The 21991-nt window shown below is 51.2% G+C and overlaps 1 protein-coding gene across 1 annotated transcript in view; it reads left to right on the top strand.

The window, feature by feature from the left end:
* Nucleotides 1-21991, top strand: part of DLGAP4 (DLG associated protein 4) — a 174969-nt gene that overhangs the window by 80011 nt on the left and 72967 nt on the right. Inside the window, exon 3 of the mRNA XM_065850140.2 lies at nt 15012-15105. The gene's annotated coding sequence lies outside the window, so the exon portion shown is untranslated. The remainder of the gene's footprint in view (nt 1-15011; nt 15106-21991) is intronic.

Genomic DNA, 21991 nt, shown 5'->3' with positions numbered 1-21991 from the left:
CCCAAAGCAGCCAGCTCTGGGGAGGGTCACAGCAGCTGTCCCAGTCCTGGAGCAATACACGGGAAGCTGAGGCAGCGCTTCCCTGCCTGAGCAGGACAACTCCAGCATGCTGGGCAGCAGGACTGACGTTTCAGGCTAGTGAATTACCACCAGCCGTGCCCCAGCCCTGGCTCTGTCTCATTGCACATCAATAGTGGATGAGCTCCGGCTTTGTCTGGGCTGGGGAATACATGTTGTAGCTAGTTATGTTAATTAAGCGGTAACTAGACTGATGGAGATTTATTTTCAGACTGCCTGCTAGAAACTGGTTATACACATCTGGGAAACTGAAAATTGACCTCCTGCTTGTTTCCTGTCTTCTCCAAAGCAGCAGTTAATTATCGTGGTAACCTGAAGAAGCTATGGGGCAGGCTCCACACAGCACTCCCCTGGGGCTGCCCGGACAGGCCCAGCAGGAAGCTTCTCTTCAGTCTGGCTCTGGAGCCTGGTCCTCATCTCCCTCCCTGATCCTCATCCAGGTGATCAGCCCTGAAGCTGGCAGGGGTGGTCTGGGGTGGCCTCCCAGTGCCTCTTCCTCACTTTCCTCCCACTCCAAGCCAGCACAGCCCCAGGGAGAGGGAGGCTGCTCATGGGTGTGGAGATCTCTAAGCCTGGAAAAGGGGGAATGTGGTGAGCATGGAGGGCAGATAGAGCAGCTCTGGGCTCAGCTCAGCACTTAGGGCATGTGACACTTCATCCCTGGGAGCTCTTTCCACAGTGGGGACAACAGGAGGTGGCACTTGGCAGAGTTCAAGCAACCAAAGGTCTCTCCCTGTCTCCATGACTGCCCTTCCCTATCCTATGCCTCAGTTTGCCCCGAGTGACGGTGATGGTTTGCGTGAGGGTGATGGCCATTGCACTTGACAAGGTTCACTGTTTTGCTGCAGAAGAGGCCAGGAGTACTCACTCCAGAACCAGTGGCTCCAGTTGGTACAGGATTCTCTGTTTATCCAGACCTGTGCAACATGAACTACTCCTTCACATGTATTCCTCCATCTGGCTTTGCACACAATCTTAGTCTCCATCAGCGCATTGCTCAGCAGCTGGAGCATGGAGTCACTGGACTCGGGAGATCCGCTTGCCTGCATGGGGCTAACTGCGCTCTGCCAGGCCACCCTGGGGAACTCCCGTCTCCTGGGCAGGATGGGTGCTGAGTCCCTGCAGTGGGGCCAGTCCTGTGCCACACACGCGGCAGCTGCCTGGAAAAGCACAAAAGGGCCGTACAGCCTGTCTGGCTCAGTGCTGAGGCACGGACTCCATCTGCTCCCCATCTCCTGGGCCAGCAGAAGAGGGGAGACCTGGACTGGGAGTGGGGAGAACAATCAGCACTTCACTTTTAGGTACTCTTAACCCTTGAGTTTCAGGTCACTTGCAAACAAAACCCACAGCCCCCACAAAATCTCCTGGTTAGTGCCAAAAGCCAGCACAGCAGTTGCCCATAATGCTTTTATAATCTGCTTTCTTTAAGATGACTGTTCCCACAAGAAAGGGAGGAGGAGGCATGATTAATTTTCATTAGCCTTGTAAATAATAAGCTTGTTTCCGCTAATCTTGCCCTGTAATTAGGGCTCTGCTTCCAGGGCCCTGCAGAAGGAAGCTGAGATTTGCCGGTGACTCACGGGAAGCGGGGCCAGCCTGAACATCTCACCCTGGGCAGGAAAAGGGAAGCGGCTGCAGCCCCCTCAGCTTCCCCCGGCTGGAGCGGGGGTGAGGGACGGCAGCGCTCCCCGGGCAGCGGCACAGCACACCCGCAGGACGTGCGGGCTGAGGTTCGCGCATCTTACTTATTCAAATAAAAATGAAAGCAAAACTTCAGGTTCAGGGTTGGCAGTGTCTGCCCCAATAAGTGGATGTTGAATATGGATGTAGGACGATCTCAGGAGTTCAATGATGTGGAGATGAGGTGGGGAAGGAGCGCCTGGGTATGTGCATTGAATCTGGGGCTCAGTGACCTAGAACCACCAGTCCCCAAGTGCACAGTTCGAGACACCATCGAAATATCTGCATGTGGGCCATGGAGGGAGCAAGCCTCTGCAGCTGAGGACACCGCTATGTCTCCATGAGAGGGACCATGCAATGGTGATGTCTGATCCTCTGGGTAGATACGGCGTTGGTGTGGGCTCAAAGCCTCAGATGAACAAGAGAAAAATTTTTGGAGCATTTTGGAAAAATTTTTTAACAAAAGGGGGGTGGTCAGTAGGTCAGAGAGGTTCTCCTGCCCCTCTGCTCTGCCCTGGGGAGACCACACCTGGAATATTGTGTCCAGTTGTGGCCCCTCAGTTCCAGAAGGACAGGGAACTGCTGGAGAGAGTCCAGCGCAGCCACCAAGATGCTGAAGGGAGTGGAGCATCTCCCGTGTGAGGAAAGGCTGAGGGAGCTGGGGCTCTGGAGCTGGAGAAGAGGAGACTGAGGGGGGACTCATTCATGGGGATCAATATGGAAAGGGGCAGTGTCAGGAGGATGGAGCCAGGCTCTTCTCGGTGACAACCAGTGACAGGACAAGGGGCAATGGGTGCAAACTGGAACACAGGAGGTTCCACTGAAAGAGGAGAAGAAACTTCTTCTCAGTAAGGGTGGCAGAGCCTGTCCCAGGCTGCCCAGGGAGGTTGTGGAGTCTCCTTCTCTGCAGACATTCAAACCCACCTGGACACCTTCCTGTGGAACCTCAGCTGGGTGTTCCTGCTCCATGGGGGGATTGCACTGGATGAGCTTTCCAGGTCCCTTCAATCCCTGACATTCTGGGATTCTGTGTGATTCTGTGATCTATTTCTATTTTGGTGCCTGCTAAGCAAAAACATCTTGGTTCTCAATCTGAAAGCGCTGATTTGGTATATTTTAAAGAAAGAGCGATATTTTAAAACAAAAAGATTGAATGGTTTAAAGAACCCAAACCAAACTAAACAAGTATTTTATTATAGATCCCCCAAAATGGTCATTCTTATCCCAAAAGAATTTCTTATGCCAATTCCTTGAGAAAACCAAACAAAAAATTTAATTGCAGTAAAACCTGAAAGAAGCAATTCTTTCCTAAGTTTATCCGGAAACTGAAAAATGTCTGTGTAGACATCTCCCCACCCTGGTCTTTGGGAGCTGTAGCGTCTGCAGTGTCACCTTCCCTTCTCAAAGCTCCTGTGGACAAGGTGGCACTCACCAGTGAAAGGAAGAACCTGTCTCATCTGCTCCTCCAGAGCGGCTCTATGCGAGGTAGACCTCGAACCCAGCTCAGCTGTGCCCACGCTATGAAGAAAAGGGCTGGAGCCTCATCCCAGTCCTGGCATGTGTATGTGGAGGTCATGGCACAGAGGTTTGCATGGAGAAGAGCCTGGTTGTGCAGGACCACAGCAGAGCTGTGGGGAAACAGCCTCATCCAGAGCAACCTGCTTTTCTTCTGGCTGCTGCCCTATCCCTAAGCTGCCTGATTCCCATCCCTGCCCAGGGACCTGCGGCACAGCAAAGGAGCATGGCCCGGGACACCATGTCCTTCATCACCTTGTCCCCAGCTCAACACCATCTTTCTAACAGGATGAAACTTGAGCCTACTCTACCACTCACCACAAACTCTTTTGTTCTCCCTGTCATGAAAGATATATTTCACTGCCACTCCTATTTTATTTTCCATAGCTCTATCTAGGTTGAATTACACTCTCCCTTCCTGTAGGTTGGATCCTGCACCTCTGTGCAACCCAAAATGTCTACCAACCAGGATGTGTTTGGACACAGGGCTTTGGCTTCACCTGAAATGGAGGTGGCAAGTAAATGACTCTCACAGTATTTGGTATGACGCATTCCCTTCACCCAATGTATTGCTATTGCTTGGAACCAGACCTTGTATCTGGGCATCATGTTTCCCAGTTCTGTCACTGCCCCAGAATGTTACAGGATATTAGGTCAGAGCAGAGGTGACAAAATGACCTTCATAGACATGTGCAAGGAACTGTAGTTGGAGAATTTAGTGACTTCTAGGGGAGCAGCACTGGTTTCATTGCAAGGGGCAACAGCATTCGGGCAGCGTGTAGGTGGCAGGGGGCTGTCGGTGCTAGAGGCAGAAACGCCTTCACTCGGTCGTGCCCATGCTGTGGGATGGTGCTCAGCCTGTCTTGCCCACGGCAGCTGCACAAAGGCAGGAGGCTCTTGACTAAGCAGCAACACTACGTCCTGGCCCAAAATCTTTGCATGGGAAGAAATAAAAAGGGACTCATGGGGCTGAGATCTGGGAAACAGAGCACACCCTAAAGCAGGCAACTGCTGCTTTGGTTACTCTTTTCCCTAACACAAGGACAAAGCATCACAGGAAGCGATTGAGGTAGAATCCTTTCTCCTCTGGAAAATGCAATGTCCAGGATACCACAAGTATGGGGTATCTCCAGGAATGCCTCCATCCTGGCAGCAAGCACATAGTCCTTCCTGGGGCTTACGGGTTTCTCCGTTACCTCTGCATGTTGCTCAGAGCAGTCTGAAAGCCATACTGTCCAGCTCAGGCAGCCTGGGACGTGAACTGCAAAGCCAGGCAGGAGCCACCAATGAGGACACAGCTGCTTCTCCACTTCCAGTGTGCAAGAAGATACACATCTTCAGCAAGGCAACAGCCAGTTGTGGCTAAAGACTTCTAGAGTCAGGAAAATAGCCACCCTGGGTTGGGGTTACCACCCAGAAGTCAGAGCAACAAGTGGCTTCTCTGCTGGGTGCTCGTCCCCACGGTGGGCCAGGGATGAGCAGGACCTACACCATGCACAGTCCTACAGCCTCCATGGTAGGAACCTCTTGCCAAAGAACTAAGACATGGCCCCTTCTGGGAACAGTGTTTTCTCAACCTAGCAGATGCAGCAAAAAACATTATTGAAAGACCTGTTTGCTAAGTAAAGAGCAATTGGCATACTGATTAAAAGTGACTAATTAAAGGACTGAAAGGGAATTACCCATCTTGCTAAAGGCAGGCACCTGCAGAGCTCCTCTTGCTATCAGAGCAACAGCATCCTCCATACCACAGAGAGGACACAGCTGCTCGGCAGTGGTCAGCGCGTGGAGCAGCCCTGATCAACACAGCACACCCTCTCACCCAGCACAAACCTGCAGCCACCAGCCCAGCGCGTCCCAGGGAGCCACAGCAAAGCGATGCCCCATGGGGCAGTGCCAGGCGGTGGCTGTCGGTGACAGCGGGCAGTGCAGCGCAGCCGGTGCCGCGGGCCTGGCTGGGCCGATGCAGCACGACCGCATCCCAGCCATGCGGCCCCAGCAGCACCCCATGCAGGGGGTGTGTGCACGTACACTTGCCTCTCTCTTTCTGGGCTGGCTGTTCTCTTCTAGCACCAGTATAGGCTGCCCTTATTTGCGTTTGCCACAAATGGCTTCTCAATGTACTTCATCTTTTCCATCCCTTGCAAAGATGGGGCAAGTGGCCAAGTTGGAGCAGGGCTCAGGTGAGAAGCACAGAACAGAGCTGTCTCAGGAAGAGCCAAGGGTCTCTGCCTCAGTGGCACTCAGTTACCCGGTGCAGATTATCCCAGATGTCGTGCCAGGAGCTCTGCCAGAGTACTCAATGGCACAGTGGGTAGCCAGAGCCAGTGAGAGGACAAGGGTAAGGGCTTCTGAGCAGGAGCTGCACAAGTGTGGGGCTTTCTGACATGAGTGGTTGTGTGGCAGACCTGGTTTAGGGATTTTTTGCTAAGATTCTGAGTGCCATATCAGGTTGTGTCCAGTCTCAGAGACAGATGCTGCCCTTTGTCTCATTAGCTTGAGCAGACAAGCAGCATCAGGGCGGGAGAGCACGGAGCAGTGGCAAGGACCAATTGTTTGGGTCTTGTCTGCCATAGAAGAGTAGATATTCCTCACGCGGGGCTTCATGAGTGTGGTCAAGACACGGACACTTTGCAGCAGCAGATCCCTTCAAGCCCCAACCAGGAACAGGCTCCTCGGTTCCCTGAGTGAGAAGTGCAGCAAGAACAGACTCTGCAGAGCCACAGTCTGGGAACAGGTTGGGCAGCAGAGGAGGTGGCTACAAGCCAGCTCCTCTGGCCTTATCTTTACTGTGCAGCCACATTTCAGCTCTGGCTGGCTATCTCACCTGTGTGATCAAACCTGTGTCCTCTGGCTTTGCGTGATCAGCCGAAGGTTAAAATAAGAGCCAGGAGAGACTGTGAGCATGTGCCAATTCATGGCTGAAGGTAATTACAGCTGTAGGTACAGGGGAATCTGCTCTTCTTTGACTTTTGCCAAAGTACCTCCATCTTTTTCCACAGTCATGCATAACCTTCTTGGAAAACCTCTTTCAGTTGCACAGCCACCACTGCAGCCTGTCCTGCCTGGGCTTGGGCTGCAGCCACCAAGTCTGTGCTGCCCTACATCTGCCCCGCAGCCCCCAGCGGGTTTCACCTCATCCTCCCTCCCCTGGCTCAAGCCTGGTCCTGTAAGCACCTCACGCGGATCCCTTTCTCAGCCTGGTCCATCAGCAAGAGGCTGGAAGCAGCTGCTTGTTTTCCTTGCTGGCAGCGTTCACACCTTTGTCCTGGGTCAGTTGGGGGTAGCTAGGAAGGAATGTAGAGTTTCTTGGAAGAGGTGATGGCTGGGTGCCAGACACCAGCAATGTTCTCCCGTAGGGTCAGACAGTCTCCTGGCATCAGCTCAGGCTTTAGGGGACAAAAAAACTACAAGAAGGGTGGAAACTGTCATGGGAAAGCATTCACCACCTGAGAAAGGCAGAGAACCTCCTACCGGCACTGAGGTGCTGTCTGCAGGACAGCCAGGCTGGCAGCGGTCACCTGGAGCAGTGGTCTGTGTTCCACGCCAGGTTCCCAGCCCACAGGCTGGGCAGGCACAGCTCCCTGAGCCGAGCTGTGCCTGCACCCACGCGATTCCCAGCCTGCCGCAGACTTTCTCCCATGCTGCTGTCTGCTGCTCAGAGCAGGGAGGCCACCCTAGGACCAACCAGCAGGGGATCGCAGACCTCTCCACAGCACCCAGCTGGAGCCAGATAGTTTCCCACTGCCTCACCTGGCCCAACAGAGGGTCTGGCATTTGCCCCATCCTGTCTGTGGAGCTGAGTGGTACCAGGATGACTTGGCCATCTGATGCTGTTCTGTGTTGTGGTACTCGCAGTGCTATTTTTAAGAAAAAAAAAATGCAATCAATCTGGTCTGTCTCCTGGAAGATGTAAGCATGAAATCAGAGGGTCTGAACTTGTGTAAGTGACCCATTTATTGCAGTGCCCCAAAACAGGAATACAGTCACTTTTGGAAAGGTAATAGCAACTGAAGAAGAAATCTCTGAATTTGTATACCCTTCAGGTCTCAGAGCTGTATTTGAACTAAACATCTTGGGAAAAATGTCTCAGGTGACTTGACCTTTTGTCCATGATGGAGAACGCCCTGCTACGCTCAGCAGAGCGTGGTCCTTTTAATGGCCAAATGCTTTTGCTTGTTAAAAATAAAACCTCTCTTTGCTTGTGGTCTAGGCTGAACCATCTTCAGCTGCCTGCCCCTGGATGCACATGGGGTCTTGGGTGCAGTGCTGAAAAGCCCTCTCGTGTCAGCCTTTTAGGGACTGGTGGTCTGCAGTTAAAATTCTTGCGTTCTTGGTGTTTCCCAGTGACAGCCACACCGTGCAGCCCTTGTGGCTCTTCTCTAAACCATTTCCAGTTTATCAACGCCCTCCCAGATATCAAGCTGCCAGAAAAGGACCCTCTTTTCTAGTAAGATACTGTCTGTGCCAGACACAGGCCCTGCTTCTCTTGTAATGTCTTTCACTGATGGTGGCAGAGTCTTATTTTAGCCATCATTTTTTTACAGATGTCCAGCTGTTTAGCCACCATGTCCCTCAAGTCCACCTTGGGGTCATACTAGGATACAGTTCTCAGCACAAGTCTCTCCAGTTAAGTTCCTCATAACAAGGCAAGCTCTTTTCCATGCACATCACAAAGGCGCTTTCAGAGCAGGCTGTCAGGCTCACCGGGATGATCTGGTGGGTTGTGGAAGGTCCCATACATTTTCCATCTTCCTCTGCTAGGACGCAGATCTGTAAGCTTTACAGTTAGATATGACTCAAAAAGTTGACCTTGCCTGCCATGACATTCAATGTCCCTCTTTGCTCTCTCATTCCTCCCTGAAGGTGTTGATTTTAACATTTGCTGATTTTAACACTCCAATTATGTGATGTTCCTAGCCAGATTTTGGGAGCACAACTAGGTCGAAATTCGTGTCCGTGCGTGAGCAGAGTGTATTATCCAGGCTCCCTACAAACAGTGTGAAGACAATTAAAGAATTTCTCTTCAAGTCCCTTGCTGTCTGGACCAATTTTATTCTCAACATCATGATGTCACACACTAATGAAAGCTCCTCAGTCTCTCCTGCTTGCCCTTCTTCATTGTTTCATATCCTACTGGGTCTGTCCTGCACGCTCCTTGCTCCTCATGCCCTCAGAAGTTGTCCAGCATGTCCTGGACCACTGCACAACACGGGACCTGGCCAGCTCACACCTCACACTGCCAGCTGGGCACCGCGCAGGATTCTTCTCCTCTCAGAGGCCAGTAGATGCCCCAGCAGAGCCTCCAGCATGCCCTGCCCCACCACCGCCCTCTGCGCGCCCAGGAGCTCTCTGCCAGTGGGGTGTGTCGTTATCAGACTAGTGAATCCCTCCGCAGCAATTATAGACAGCCCAGCCTTGTGGACACCCAGCACATCTGGGTCTGGGGGAGGGACAGGTGGATCCCTCAGGAAGAGCATTCCTCTTCCCTGCTGGGTGCCACTGTGGCCGTGATTATCTCACTGCACAGACCAGAGAGGCTCAGTTCTGCTCCACCCAGCTCTGTCTCCCATTCCTCCACCAGAAACCTGAGAGATGTTTTCTGCTGTTCCCATGCTAAGAACTGGTAACCTCCACCCACAGGGAATTATGTCACCTTCTTTCTCTCTGGTGCTGCTGGCCTGCCCAAGCTTCAATCTCAAGATGGGCAGAGTAGATCCTACTTGTCTGTGTCTTTGTTTAGTAAATCAAATAAGTAAAATTTAATACAGGATCTTACAAGAAGTGATGGTGGAGTTTCTTTCAAATGAAACAGATTTCAGTGACTCAAACTCATTCCCTCTAAAGAGTTTCTCCTTCACGTACTTGCAAGCTCCAACGTTTATATCCAAGAGGTCTTGCCAGGTTCACCTGCTTACAAAATTAGAGGAGCACTACTATCAGGTGCTCACTGTGTCTCTGAGGTTCCTCTTGATTGACAATGATGTGGGTTTTGATTCAGTCTTTTACACCCTCTAAGAGTCATGATGGGTGCCTCGGACTCTTGTTTACTTCAACTTAGGCAAGATCAGTGTGCGTTGTCTTTCTGTTCAGGGAACCTTCCTGTGGGGAGAGTGGGAAGAGGAACGGCATGTGGAATGTGCTGTAACCTTGCTTCCCTCCTCCCATGACCCAAATGCAACTCTTCTACTGACAAGTCACCTGTGTGGACTTTTGCAGGGCTCCAGGTTTCTGGGCTTGGAGAGGGGAACATGTTCCCCGTGGTTCAGCAGCATTTTGCCATTCTTCCCACCTTTGCTCGATTGTTTCCTCTGGTGCTTTCACAGACGTATTTTTCCATTCATACCTCCTTCAGAAGAATCTTGATACTGGCTACAAATCTGTTCAGTTATGAACAACCACACCTCATCTGTGCTCTCCACTTTCTTCACAGCATCCTTTTTTCTTTCTTCAATGTGAAACAGTGATAACACTTAAATCAGGCCCCAAGCATCCTCCATACAAAATGTAATTCTTTCTGGGAAACCCAAAGGAGCTCAATGCATTTGTTTTATCCAGAGAAATGGTTATGGGATTAGAGGTACAAGAACACACATATATGTATTTTCAATATTGCTGCTGTTGGATTTGCATAGAATGATGCTACGACCAATTTCATAAAGGAGAGGAGGCCAGAGGTTTGTAATAACTATGCTGAACTTACTGTCTCTAAGTCTAAGTATTAGAAGGAACTCAAGTAAGAGGAGGGGAACACTGCCTTTTCAATAGGCCTTGCCGCCACTGGGAACCTGCATGCCTGGTTGTGCTCTTCACCCATTTCTCACTGCCCCTGTGCAGGACTTGCTCATCCCCTCCATCCCTGCGAGTGTCTCTGCTGTGTTCACAGGATCGTCACTTGGCCTCACGTGTCCCATATCAGAGTTTTGGATCCTACATGGGGCCAGCTACAAAATAGAGAAGCACAGGCAGGTCACTTTGCTGACACAAGGACTTCGTTTCTTCTCAGGTTTAACAAGAAGCACACATGGGCAACTTGCTGAGGCTCTTTCAAGTTTGGAAGAGAAGCAAAAGTCCCTGCAGCAGGAGGTGAGGGACCGGCCAGGAGTGGACCTCTCTTTCTCACACAGACCCGGCCCAAAACGCTGCTTTTTGAGCCTGTGACATTCCATGGTATTTTCTCAAAAATTAAATCCAGTACCATCGGAATGTTCCCAGGAATGCCTACAATGACTGCTCTGCTTGCCTTGCTCTGCTCAGGTTGTGGCCATGCCAGCATGGCCACACGAGTCTCTGGCTGGAATGGAAAGACCATCCTGCCCTTCATGTCGTACTGCCACGCGAGCAGGCTATGCTTTCAACAGCTCGGTCATGACTGAAACCCTCATCAGCTTCGCCTGAAGAACCCAGCAGACAATAGGGTCTTTTATTCAGCTGTACCTCTCTGTCACTTCTGTACAGTCATCTCTGAGGTGGCAATGCCAGGGATCATGAACGTTAGATTAGGCTCTTCAAGGTCCTCTTCAGCCACACATCAAGGCTGACAGAACTACATGAGCTACAGAAAGGCAGGTTGTGGCCCTGCTCTCCTAGACCAAGACTCAGGAACAATAATCATGAGCTGATTCTCCAGTGAGGTCTGGCTGCAGCGCGTCCGAGGCCCTAGGTAACCCCAAGTGTCTTGAATCATGAAGGGAGGGGAGATCGGTTGATCAGCAGGACAGGCCCGAGCAAACAGCAGCATGGGAGCATGCACACTGCCTTGGAAGGACCCTCAGCAGCTTCCTTGGGCATCCTGGGCTTTCATTGACTGGAAGCTCGGGGACCCCAACTTGCCTCCTGCTCCCCACCATTCCCCTCAGTCTGCAAACCACTTGCCTGAGGCTACACCACCTCTGGCAGCGGTGTGTGTCCTTCCACACGTCATCGTCAATCCCAGCCCCTCCATGCAGCAGTCATGACGTGAGCGAGCTGCTCCTGAGAATAGGAAAAAGAGGGGGATGATGGATGCGGATCACTGGTAGTTAACGTAACGTAATTGTGCTGGTGGCGCAATTGTTCATTTGCATTTCCTTGGGGCGTTGCTGCTGATATTAATTAAAGGTAATTATAGCTCTGCTTTCTCAGTGCAACAGCAGCATGCAAAGACAAAAGCAGTATTACAGACAAAAATGTTTCCTCCTCCAGAGCTTCAATGCCATCTTTTATTTCGAGAACTCTGCTGGGTGAGTGGAGGCCTGGAGCCCAGGCACTGCTCCTCCCACCCATCAGTCACGCTGTGCCCAGGGGGACCAGGATGGGTACCGTTCCTAGATGTACTCTGAGATTCTGTGAGAGTGCTGGTGACAGACACAAGCATCATGGGCGGTGGTAGTACACTTGCAGCACAAGTAGCTACTGGTGGTGACACAGGACACTGGGCACTGTGGTGAATAATTGTGCAGCCAGGAGAGGTGCTGAGAGCATTGCTAACAGACGCTGATTACTTCTGTGTTGAACATTAATTATGTACTGTCACCCTTCATAACTGTACTGGTGACATTAGAGCAGTAGAACAATAACTTTGCTGGTGGACACGGGGTAGTTGGATACTGTTGCTATGGACGGCTATAGGTAGTACTAGCTGGGTATTGGCTGTTGCAGGCTCTACATGTCTGGATTTTTGGCTCAAACCTAATTCAACTCAGTCATAGCTGGAATTCACTTTTCATGTGGAGAGAGCCATGAAAGGGTTGGATTGTGTCAACACAATTACTGCTGCATGGCCATATGCAGCACCCAGACTCATCATATATAGTCTTGTCACATTCACACAGTGCTATGTTTAGTGCTGGGAGAACTGGCCAATTGGTAGCAACTTGCAACCTCATTGACATCTCTGAGCTCAGAAATATCCGAGTTTGGGATGTGGAATTGTCCCTTGTCTTCAAGAGCTGATTCCTCCAAAACAGAGGCCTCCTTGGTGAGGTAGAAGCATGTTTGCTGTACCTCCCGAGTGTCTGTCTCCAGTTTTCACAGCTGAGTACCCATCAGCAGCAAGAAACTCAAAAAACAAGTGTTTTGGTGTAGATGACAGGTGAGCTCTGGGGACATATGTGACTGCTCTGTCTAAAAACCAGCTGTCTCCTGCTTGGCTTTCTCAGGGCGTGTGCCTTTCCTTTAACCATTTCCTCTGCATCATGGGGTTTCAAGTGGTACAGAGCTAGTGGGAAGGTGAAGAGTTTGTACTGGATTTAGGAGGACTGTTTTCTGATATTTCCAGGCGTTTTATTCCTCTGTCTGTTGGGATATCCAGCATGAGAGTCTCTGAATGCCACTTGAACACCAAGTCCTCTTGTTCTCTATGTGCACTGTATCTGTCCATCTATCTAGTCTTTGCTTCCTTGGGACAGATTATAAGAAGGGCTGTTGAGCATGTTTGTGAGTCTCTACGGAGGAACCTGAACCGGCTGGATCGATGGGCTGAGGCCAATTGTCTGAGCTTCGACAAGGGCAAGTGCCGAGTCCTGCACTTGGGTCACAACAACCCCATGAATGCTGCAGGCTGGGGAAGAGCGGCTGGAAAAGGACCTGGGGGTGCTGGTGACAGCGGCTGAACATGAGCCAGTGTGTGCCCAGGTGGCCAAAAAGACCACCTGCACCATGTGCATCAAGAACAGTGTGGCCAGCAGGTCCAGGGCAGTGACCGTCCCTGTGCTGGGACCTGGGTTGGCCAGACCTCGAATCCTGGGGGCAGTTTTGGGCCCCTCACACCAAGAAAGGCCTTGAGGTGCTGGAGCGAGTGGAGAGAAGGGAACGGAGCTGGTGAGGGGCTGGAGCACAAGTGTGATGGGAGCAGCTGAGGGACCTGGGGGGTTCAGCTGGAGAACAGGAGCTGAGGGGAGACCTTCTGATCTCTGAACTGCCTGAAAGGAGCTTGGAGCCAGGGGGGTCGGGCTCTGCTCCCCAGGAACAAGTGCCAGGAGCAGAGGAAACGGCCTCAAGTTGCGCCAGGGGAGGTTGAGGTTGGATCTGGGAACAAATTCTTCCCCAAAGGGCTGTGGGGCATTGGAACAGGCTGCCCAGGGCAGTGCTGGAGTCACCATCCCTGGAGGGGTTTAAAAGATGCATAGATTAGGTTCTTAGAGACAGGGTTTAGTGGTAGAGTTAGGTTATGGTTGGACTTGATCTTAAGGGTCTCTTACAACCAAAATTATTGTACGATTCTGTGAAACATGGTGCCTCTGGCATAACCCAGGCCTGCATTGCACTGGGCATGTCTGTACAGACCCCCTCCAGACAGGAGTTAACTGGGGAGAAACCCCTTCTGCTGGGTGAGAAAGCGGGGTCTCGTGGGAACCGCAGAGCCCACGTCTCTGGGGACAGAGTTGCCGTCTGATCACTGGCACCAGGGCACTGGTTTTGTCTTCCTCTGCTTCACCAGAGAGGGAGGGAATCAAACCCACCACTCAGTCCAGCTTTTCTAGGAAAACTGGTGAGATTTCTATCCTTTTCACAGCCTTCCATAAATCCTCCCAGTCAAGAAACTGGCGTTCATTTATTTTAAAGGGCTCCAGGCCTTCTCAAGGCCCTCATGGCTCCTTTGTTCAATTAGGAATGAAAAAAATACCATCATAGGAAGGGCGACCCCTCCCCTTGAGTTACCATGCCATTACCGCCTCTTGCTTCTGAGCATTGAAAGGCTGAGCTCCCCAGATTGTGCCAGCACCATGCCTGCACCTTCTCAGTGCAGAAGAGAAAGCAGGCACACATACACACAGCCTGCCTTGAAAATCGATTGATGTAAACCCCAAATAATACATAATCTCACTGATAAAATTATTCAGACTGTGTTCTCTGTTGTGATGTGTAGGATTTTGCGGACATTAAGAAACATGAGGTTTTCCCCAAATTTATTTCTTTTACTTCTCATACAGGGAGCATTTTCTTCAGTTGTTTGCAGTGTAGCTGATGGTGAATGATAATGAAGAAAGAAGCACAACATTTTAGCTGCAATACAGTAGCACCTAGTGACCAAATGGGAGAGATTTACACTATGAACTGCTCCAGTGAAAGTTTTATGAGCAGCATTGGTAGGTGACAGACATAGATTTTGGCAGGAATATATCTAGGATGCACCAAAGGTAATTGGCTGCCATCTGCCACCCTGGTCAGGGGTTTTACAGTGTGAATTGTCCTTCCTGCCTTACCAGACTCTGTTCTCCCAGGGCTCAGAGCAAAGTGAACAGAAGATGAGGCACAGAGGGTTACAGAACCATCCTACTCAGGACAATAAGCTCCTGGCATGGCCAAGGGCTGAAGACACAACCATGGCAGGAAGGGGATTCCTTGAGGGATTTTTTCATGACAAAGAAGCAAGGGAAGGAAACTCAAGGAGCACATTCCCACAAAGGGGCTTGCCCCAGCCTTGTGCCCCTGAGGAAGGAGCCCAGGCGTTTTGCACGTTCCCTCCTCACCTAGCTGATTTCCAGTCCATCCCTTCAGTCCACGGGCAACACAGAGGGACATGGGAACCCTTCCACACCTTCACCCCTTCCCATGGGTATTGCCTCTGGCTCTTTACATAGGATACTTTCTCATGTTTGCCTTGTGCCTTTGATAGGACTTAATGAAGACCACCCTGGTGTCAGAGTTGTTGTGTCTTTACAGCATCGGGGTTATGGCCTGGGACATTTGGGAGGAAGGCACCACTCTGCTCTTTGTGACCTGAGGACATTTTCCCTTTTCTCTCTGCCTGGCAGGTCTTCATGAGGGACAGCTCTGGAGCCCAGAGGGACGTGAGGTGCACAGGATGCTGAATCTGGCCTAGTCCCCAAGCCCATCAAGCTGTGAAAGGTACAGTATGCCCCAGGGCTGACTTTGGAGTTGTGCAGAGACAGCCCAAGAGCGGGACGGGAGGGACAGATACTGCTGTGTGCTCGTGATACGAGGGTCAGCAGAGAAGGAGGGAGAGGGAGGCTGGGGAAGGGGAGCTGGAGAGGGTGTTTCAATGACAACACTCCCTCCATCTAGTAGTGAATCCTGCAACACGCCCATCACTAAAACAAAATTATGAAATCTAATACCGATTGCTATAGTAACGTCATGCCTCCGCGCTGACCTAGTTTGAGACAAAGGAAGTGTTCCTGCAGCTTTGAGCACACAGGAGGCTGCAGACGAGTTTCAGGCTGTTCTCTGGAAAAAATGGCAGAGGGAGCTGCTGGTTTTTCCCCACTTGATTCCCCTTGCCCTCAGGCAACATGAGGCACTGAACAAATCTACTGCTGGAGAGCATCTCCATCCTGCATCCCAAATGCATGCAGAGCCTCACCTTGCTTCATCTGGACATTTAGGCAACAGAAACTTCAGCCCTGGAGCCAAGCAACGTACTTGCAAAGCTTCAGAGACCTGCTGGCACAGCAGCAACAGCCATCACCATTCGGAGCACCCTGTTACTACTGTGCCACAAACGTGCAGGGCAAGAAGCCTGTCCCTACCCTGCGGCTGTCCCCACCTCCTCCTCATCTTCTTGATCCTCGGTACCCAGCTCTGGGGCTGCTGCTCTCTCTGGCAGCACAGTGAGACAGGAGGATCTGGCTGGCAGTTTGGGGCAGGGTGGTAGCCGGTAAGGCCAAGCAGAGTGGCCTGTCTTCTTCTGAGTCACAAGTTTTCAGTGCAAGTGTGGACGACATCCTTGGGAGTCACGGCATAAGTAAGGTCAAGAGCAGCTGTGTTAAGTGCTTTTCATCCTCTCCTTGCTCCACAGAGAGCTTTGCAAATACACAACCCTTCAGGCTTCTTGGGCAGCACTGACCAGAACAAATCAGTTTTGGTCCCAAAAGGTCTCATTAGCTGCTCTTTCAGACAAGCTGAAACACGCACCATGTTGTCACCAGCATGTGCCCTGTAAGAGAGTGGAGACTGCAGGTGGGTTTCTAAAGACAGTGACCCTTGCTCACTGCCCTGGTTCTTCCACTCCATCTCATCAGCTCTGCTGTTTTCTTCCTGAAAACTCTCTCTTGCTTATCTTACCTTCATTTGTCTCATTTGACCTACTTAATGCTTTGCATTTCCTTCTTCAGAGCAGATCTCGTCTTCTGGAGAACTTTCAGAAACTTCTATTTAGGGACAGACAAATAGGTTGCGAAGTTTCTGAGGTTTTGTTCCCTTGACAGTTGATTATATTACCAGTGACATTTGCATGAAAATAAGTTCTCTGTCTCTCTCAAAGGTTCATCTGCTCCTCCAGCTTAGTCAACATCTGAAGTAAATCTCTGGTTTTGTTTTGGTAGCAGCACAACTGAATGCCGTGAAAATCAGTGTCTGCGACATGAAAAACAAACAAACAATACCTAGAGTAAGAAAAATCATTCTTGGTCTGTTTTGGGATGGCTCCAGTCAGATCCTGTCCCTCCCGGTCACCTCAGCGGGTGTCAGCCGGCAGTCCCAGCAGGGACAGCCCTTTGCCTGAAGAATAAGTGGGAGAGCATGGGCTCTTCTGGCTCCAGGGCTGCAGGGCAGCATTGAACTCCCATGGGGCCTCAAGAGCTGTGTGCAGATTCCTCATAAAAAAGGCACAAACCAGATTCAAACGTTCAATGATATGCGAGATTGTTCCACCAGAAGCATAGGAGTCAGTAATATTGAGAAATCAGTGCTGCACATTTTCGTGAGCTCATACACCCACGTGGCCTACACTGAGATTTGTTTCATCTAGAGTTAGCTGTGTGGAAGCTGGATTTGTAAGTGGGCTGGGAGAGCCTATTGGGTCACCTTCAGGCAACGGGCAGGGTGGCCCTTGTAAAGCAATTCACCCATCTCCTAAGGACATATCTCACTTGGACAAGACACAAGACTCTCTGGAAGCCCCTGTCTCCCCGCCCTTGCTGTACAGTGAGTGAGAGGCAAAGGGCGGTGTGCCTCGGTTCTCCTGGTGATGCTATCACACTTCTCAGTGATATTAACCCTGGATTAAACTCCCTCAGCAGCCCCGTATGGGCAGCATTGGCTGCTCAGACCTCGGTACCCGCGCTGTCCCTGGGACGAAGCTGCCCGGCAGCACTGGGAAACTTCCCAGAGAGAAGCGAGCGGCAGAAGGAGGCTGGAGGAAGGTCTGTTGTATAATGAATTGTTCTAAGTAAAAGCCGGTTATTTTTATCCCCTGTGATTAGATGCTGAACTCTTTGAATCATCATTAATGCAACGCCCTGAAAGCCAGCGGCCCCCCTCGCTGAATGCCACATGAAGTGTTTCTGCTAATTCAGGGAACGTTTGAATTCATGCGTGTAGGCAGATCAACGTCACCTACACCACAGTATACAATTTTTTAAGCTTCTTGTGGCAGGGTGAGGAGAGTCATTTTTTCTTCTGCAAGTTGAGAATAATTTCTTCCTTATCTAGCTAGTTATTAGCACACTGCTAGGTTTCTATATATAAAAGCCACCCATGTGTTTGCAGACAGCTTGGATGGCTGGGCTGAGCTTTACGTGGGAGATTATGGTATGCGGAGCCCTGGAAGAGCTGATCAGCAGAGGGCAGGACTAGCTGACTCCAAAGGGTGCCTGTAGCCCCACCACAACAGGCATTTTATTCCTCCTGTGGGATTTGTGTCCTGAGCAGTTCCATTTTACAGGCTGCTGCTTCTCCTGATGCTTCGCCCTTCTTCTCCTGAGCCGCACCTCAATGACCCTCATGGCCAGCCCTGCCTCAGTAGTACGTGTCCCTCCCCAACCAGTTCTGTTCAGGTGAACCCTCCTTCGAAGGTTGTGATCTCAAGAGATGCATTCCAACCTAAACAAGTCTGTGATTGTTATACAAATGCTGGCCAAGAAACCTGGTGAGAGGGTCTCTGGCTTCTTGCTGGCACCACCTGGACCAAGGTCTGGCTGTTGGTGCCCGATGTTTTGCACAGGTGCAGTGATTTTGTGGTGCATTATGTGTGTTAGATGGGATGTGACAGAGGTTGAGAGACCCAAGCTCTCCCAGGGGCGGTAGGTTCTTCCATTTAGCAAGGACGAAGGGCCCCAGGCTGGCATGTAGCACGGGGGCAACAGCTTTGGTGTTTCCACAGGGAACAAACTTAGAAGCTGTTGGAAAACCCTGCTGGTGGGAACAGCAGGAAGTCTATGGCTAAGTTGTGAGGGGAAGGCAGAGAGGAGAGGGAAGCAAGGGAAGAGAGGAATGATACTTTTGGCTTTGATTTGGGGAAGAAAGAAGAGTTCTTCAAGTGCCTGTTTCTGGATGAAGGTGCCACTCAGTCAGGGCAGCCACAGCTGTGCTTGCAGAGGAGGGCAACCAGGGAGGGGACATGGACTTCTGGCATGGAAGATGTGTGCCAACGGCAAAAAAGAGGGAGGCAGCACCCATGGCTGGCCATGGGTGCTGCCCTGGTTTCTCCAGGAGCCCCCGCAGGTAGACTGCGGCCCCTTGGGCTGTGGGAGCTGCAGAGGTTGGTCTGACCTCCCTCTTGGCCACCTCCAGTGCCTGGCATGGCAGCCTGATCCCTCTCACCTGGGTCTCCACCTTGCACACCACTGGTGATAGCACACAAACACACATGCACAACCCACAGCCACAGGCATGTATTTGCCGTCATGCTACAGTCCAAATAGACAGGAGCACACAAAGGAGCAGAAATCCAGGTGAAGCTCAGGGTGCTCTCAGGGCCCCCTGTGCCCTCCCAGGCTTGGTGAGAAGGTGCAAGCCCTGCCCAGTGACCCCCAGCACATCAGATTTGTAAACACCAGCTAATTGCAAAGTGAAAGCCCAGAAATGGACTGAAGCAGACAGCAGCAAGCAAGGATGGCAGGATAAGGTCCTACATCTCCTCCGCTTGTCCCCTCCACACCGACAGAGGGTGGAGGGTTTCCCCTGTCCTCTGCCCTGTCTTCTCCATGCCCTCAGTATAAGCTGTTTTAAGGTGAGTTTGCAGAATTTAAGTTGGGAATTTGGCCCATGGAAACCCAGAGACATGAGAAAAAGGGTAGTTTCTCCTGGAAACGCATCTCCACCATGAAAGTTAAAATGGAGGCATGGTGGGCAGTGGCAACTGGCTTATGCAAGTCCCTTGTTGTGCAGAGTCGCAGCACCGAAGCTGAGCAAAACTGGTGGTCCCTAATGTGGTTGGCTTGGAGAAGGTGCTCTGCCCTCTCACAAGCACAGGGGCCTCACAGGCTTCATTGTTTTGTGTCTTGGGGCTCGAGCCTGTTCAGAACAGGCAAGGAGCAGCCCCTGTGGAGCACTGATCCTCTGGCTCCACCCTCACCATGTCACAGCAGGGAGAGAAATTACTGTGGGAAGATGGGAATGTAGCCGTGGCCAGTGTCTCCTGGGTAGCCATCCTCTCAAGGGCACAGTGCATAGCCTGATGGAGCACCTCAACATGGAGAAAGGAGTTCTGTTTTCATGTACAGGGTGGAGAGGACATCACAGGATGGAGCTGCCACCAGAGAGATCTCAGATGGATAGTAAAAACTTCAGAGCTTTATAGGATTGCAAAGATAAACAGGCGTGTCCAGGACAGCTCCTTGGACTTCTGCTCTGGTACTGCCCTGGGTGACATTTTAAGACTTCTCACTTGTACTTTCTGCCAGGAGTTACAAACCATAATTTCAAGGACTCACGAAACACTGCCTGGCTGGGCGACTGGTTAAATGGACAGTCATAAGCTGGTGTCAAGGTTTGATTGCAGGGTGACAATAAACCATGGCAGGTGCTTTCTGTTAACCCCCTCTCCCCTCTCCAGCCCCCGCCTTCCCACTAAGGAGAGGTGATAGGAGGAAAAGAGAAACAGACTTGCAAGTTGGAAAAAAAGTTAAAAATGTTTTGCTAATGCTACTAATAAAATAGAGAAAATAACACAAAATATACAAAACCAGTCTTGAATTTCCTGGCAGCTCAATGCCAGCTGCTCCAGCAGCTGCAGGGCAGGCACCCGGTAGTTCTGAGTTTGTCTCTGCAGCAAACCAGAACTGGATTCAGGGATGCAGGGTCTGTCACTGCCCTCAGATTGCAGGGACGACTCGCAGGGTCCTCCCCAGATGCCAGCCATAGTGAAAGAGGAACGAGACCCTCATGATTGCCCACTTCTATATGAACTATCATGTGGATGGGATGGAATACTGAGTTGGTCAGCTTCAGTCACCTGTTCAGTTCGCTCCTCCTTGTCCGTCTCACTTATGGGACGTGCATCCTCATCAGCGACCTTGCATTCCATTGCTATGTCTACCAAAACGTATCCAACTTCATAAAAGTGCAATTACTTAGAAGAATTTAGCTGAAAGAAAAAATCACTAAAAGAGAAACTCGTCTTGTTTTTAACAAAACCAGGATACCTGGTCAGGCACGGGAGAGCGAGGACAGGACAGACAGACAGCAAATCATTGCTTCGCTAGCATATACACTGCATTGCAGCTGTCTCCTACATCCAGTTCCCTTCAGTTATCTTCTGCTCTGCCCAGAGTCCAGGCCAGCCTAATCGCTTTGCTGTTGCAAAGAGAAAAGCAAATATTTGCAGTCATTGAAGTATCTCTTATAAAAACCGAGGGTTTTCAGCTCATAATGAAGATGTGATTCAGTTACTGTTAAATGGAGTGAACCACCTCCCACCAGCTTCATCAGTCCCCAGACCAGCCCCATCTCCCACTCACAGCAAATGAGCGCAGCAGCTGTGGGTCCTACAGGAGGGGAATATTGGCAGTGCCCAGCGAGGGAAGGAGAGGAGTCCCTGCTGAGCAGGAAACTTCTTCAGGCAAAGCTATCATCTCCTGCATGATTTGAGATTTCATACACTGCTTGGTGTCTGGAGCTGCAGATGTGTTTTGCAGGAGGTGTTGCTGTGCGTGAATTCAGCACGGCCAGTCTGAGCCTGCGAAGAGGCAGCTCCAGTGCTGCCATCGCTGACTGTGCCCCAGAGGAGGCTGACACCGGCTGGGGTTCAGGGTGGTTTGGGACACACAAAACTGCCATAAATCAGGTCAGGTTATCCACTGTATCTCAGAGACCTCCAAGTGTCAGCAAAGCCACTGGGAAGAGGAAGGGCAATCCTGAAAAAACACAAGCTGAGGGGAAGGAAGGTAATGGGGCCATGCAGCAAAACCAGCCCCTTCCCCTGGACGCATCCTCTCCCTGCCCTGGCAGCCGCTGCTGTGACCATCTGCTAACCAGGGTCTTCTCCTGTCACCACTCTGGGTGCCCTCTCTGTGGTCAGGGACTGTATGCCTCCTTGCTGTGGTACTTGACCTGAAGTGGGGGGACACAGCAGGGGCACCAGGCAGCTGTCCTGGGAGACAGCCCTTGTACAGTTTGAGAGCTGCAGGCTCACAGAGTTGGGAGATTTAATTTCAAGCTTTTTCATCCTTCCAAATTAAAAAGATGGTGGGGAAGAGGCTTGCTGGGTTTTTCCTTTCCTAGCCCTACTTCTCAAGGAAGTGCCAAGGATTGCAGAGAGTAATTGAAATGTAATGAAAACAGTTTAATCCAACTTAAAGAGAAAGCAGCTCACAGAGGGTGCAGCAGACAAGGCAGGGTGGGGACCAGGGGCTGGGGAGTCCTGGCTGTCCCACCAGCCCTGACCAGCCACATGCCCAGCAGCAAGGGTGGTGCCCCACACTGCAGCTGGCCACGAGTGACACGACACCCAGGACAGACAGGAGGATTGGGACCTGTTGGCAGCCCTGCAACAGCCCACAGCAGGAAAAGGGGAGCAATGAACCATCTGCCATGTAGAAGCAAGTGTCCACCC

This window comes from Patagioenas fasciata, chromosome 16 (genome assembly GCF_037038585.1).
Source record: "Patagioenas fasciata isolate bPatFas1 chromosome 16, bPatFas1.hap1, whole genome shotgun sequence".
Taxonomy (NCBI): domain Eukaryota; kingdom Metazoa; phylum Chordata; class Aves; order Columbiformes; family Columbidae; genus Patagioenas; species Patagioenas fasciata.
The sequence above is the reverse complement of the archived record's forward strand: the minus strand, read 5'-3'. Positions and strand labels throughout refer to the sequence as shown.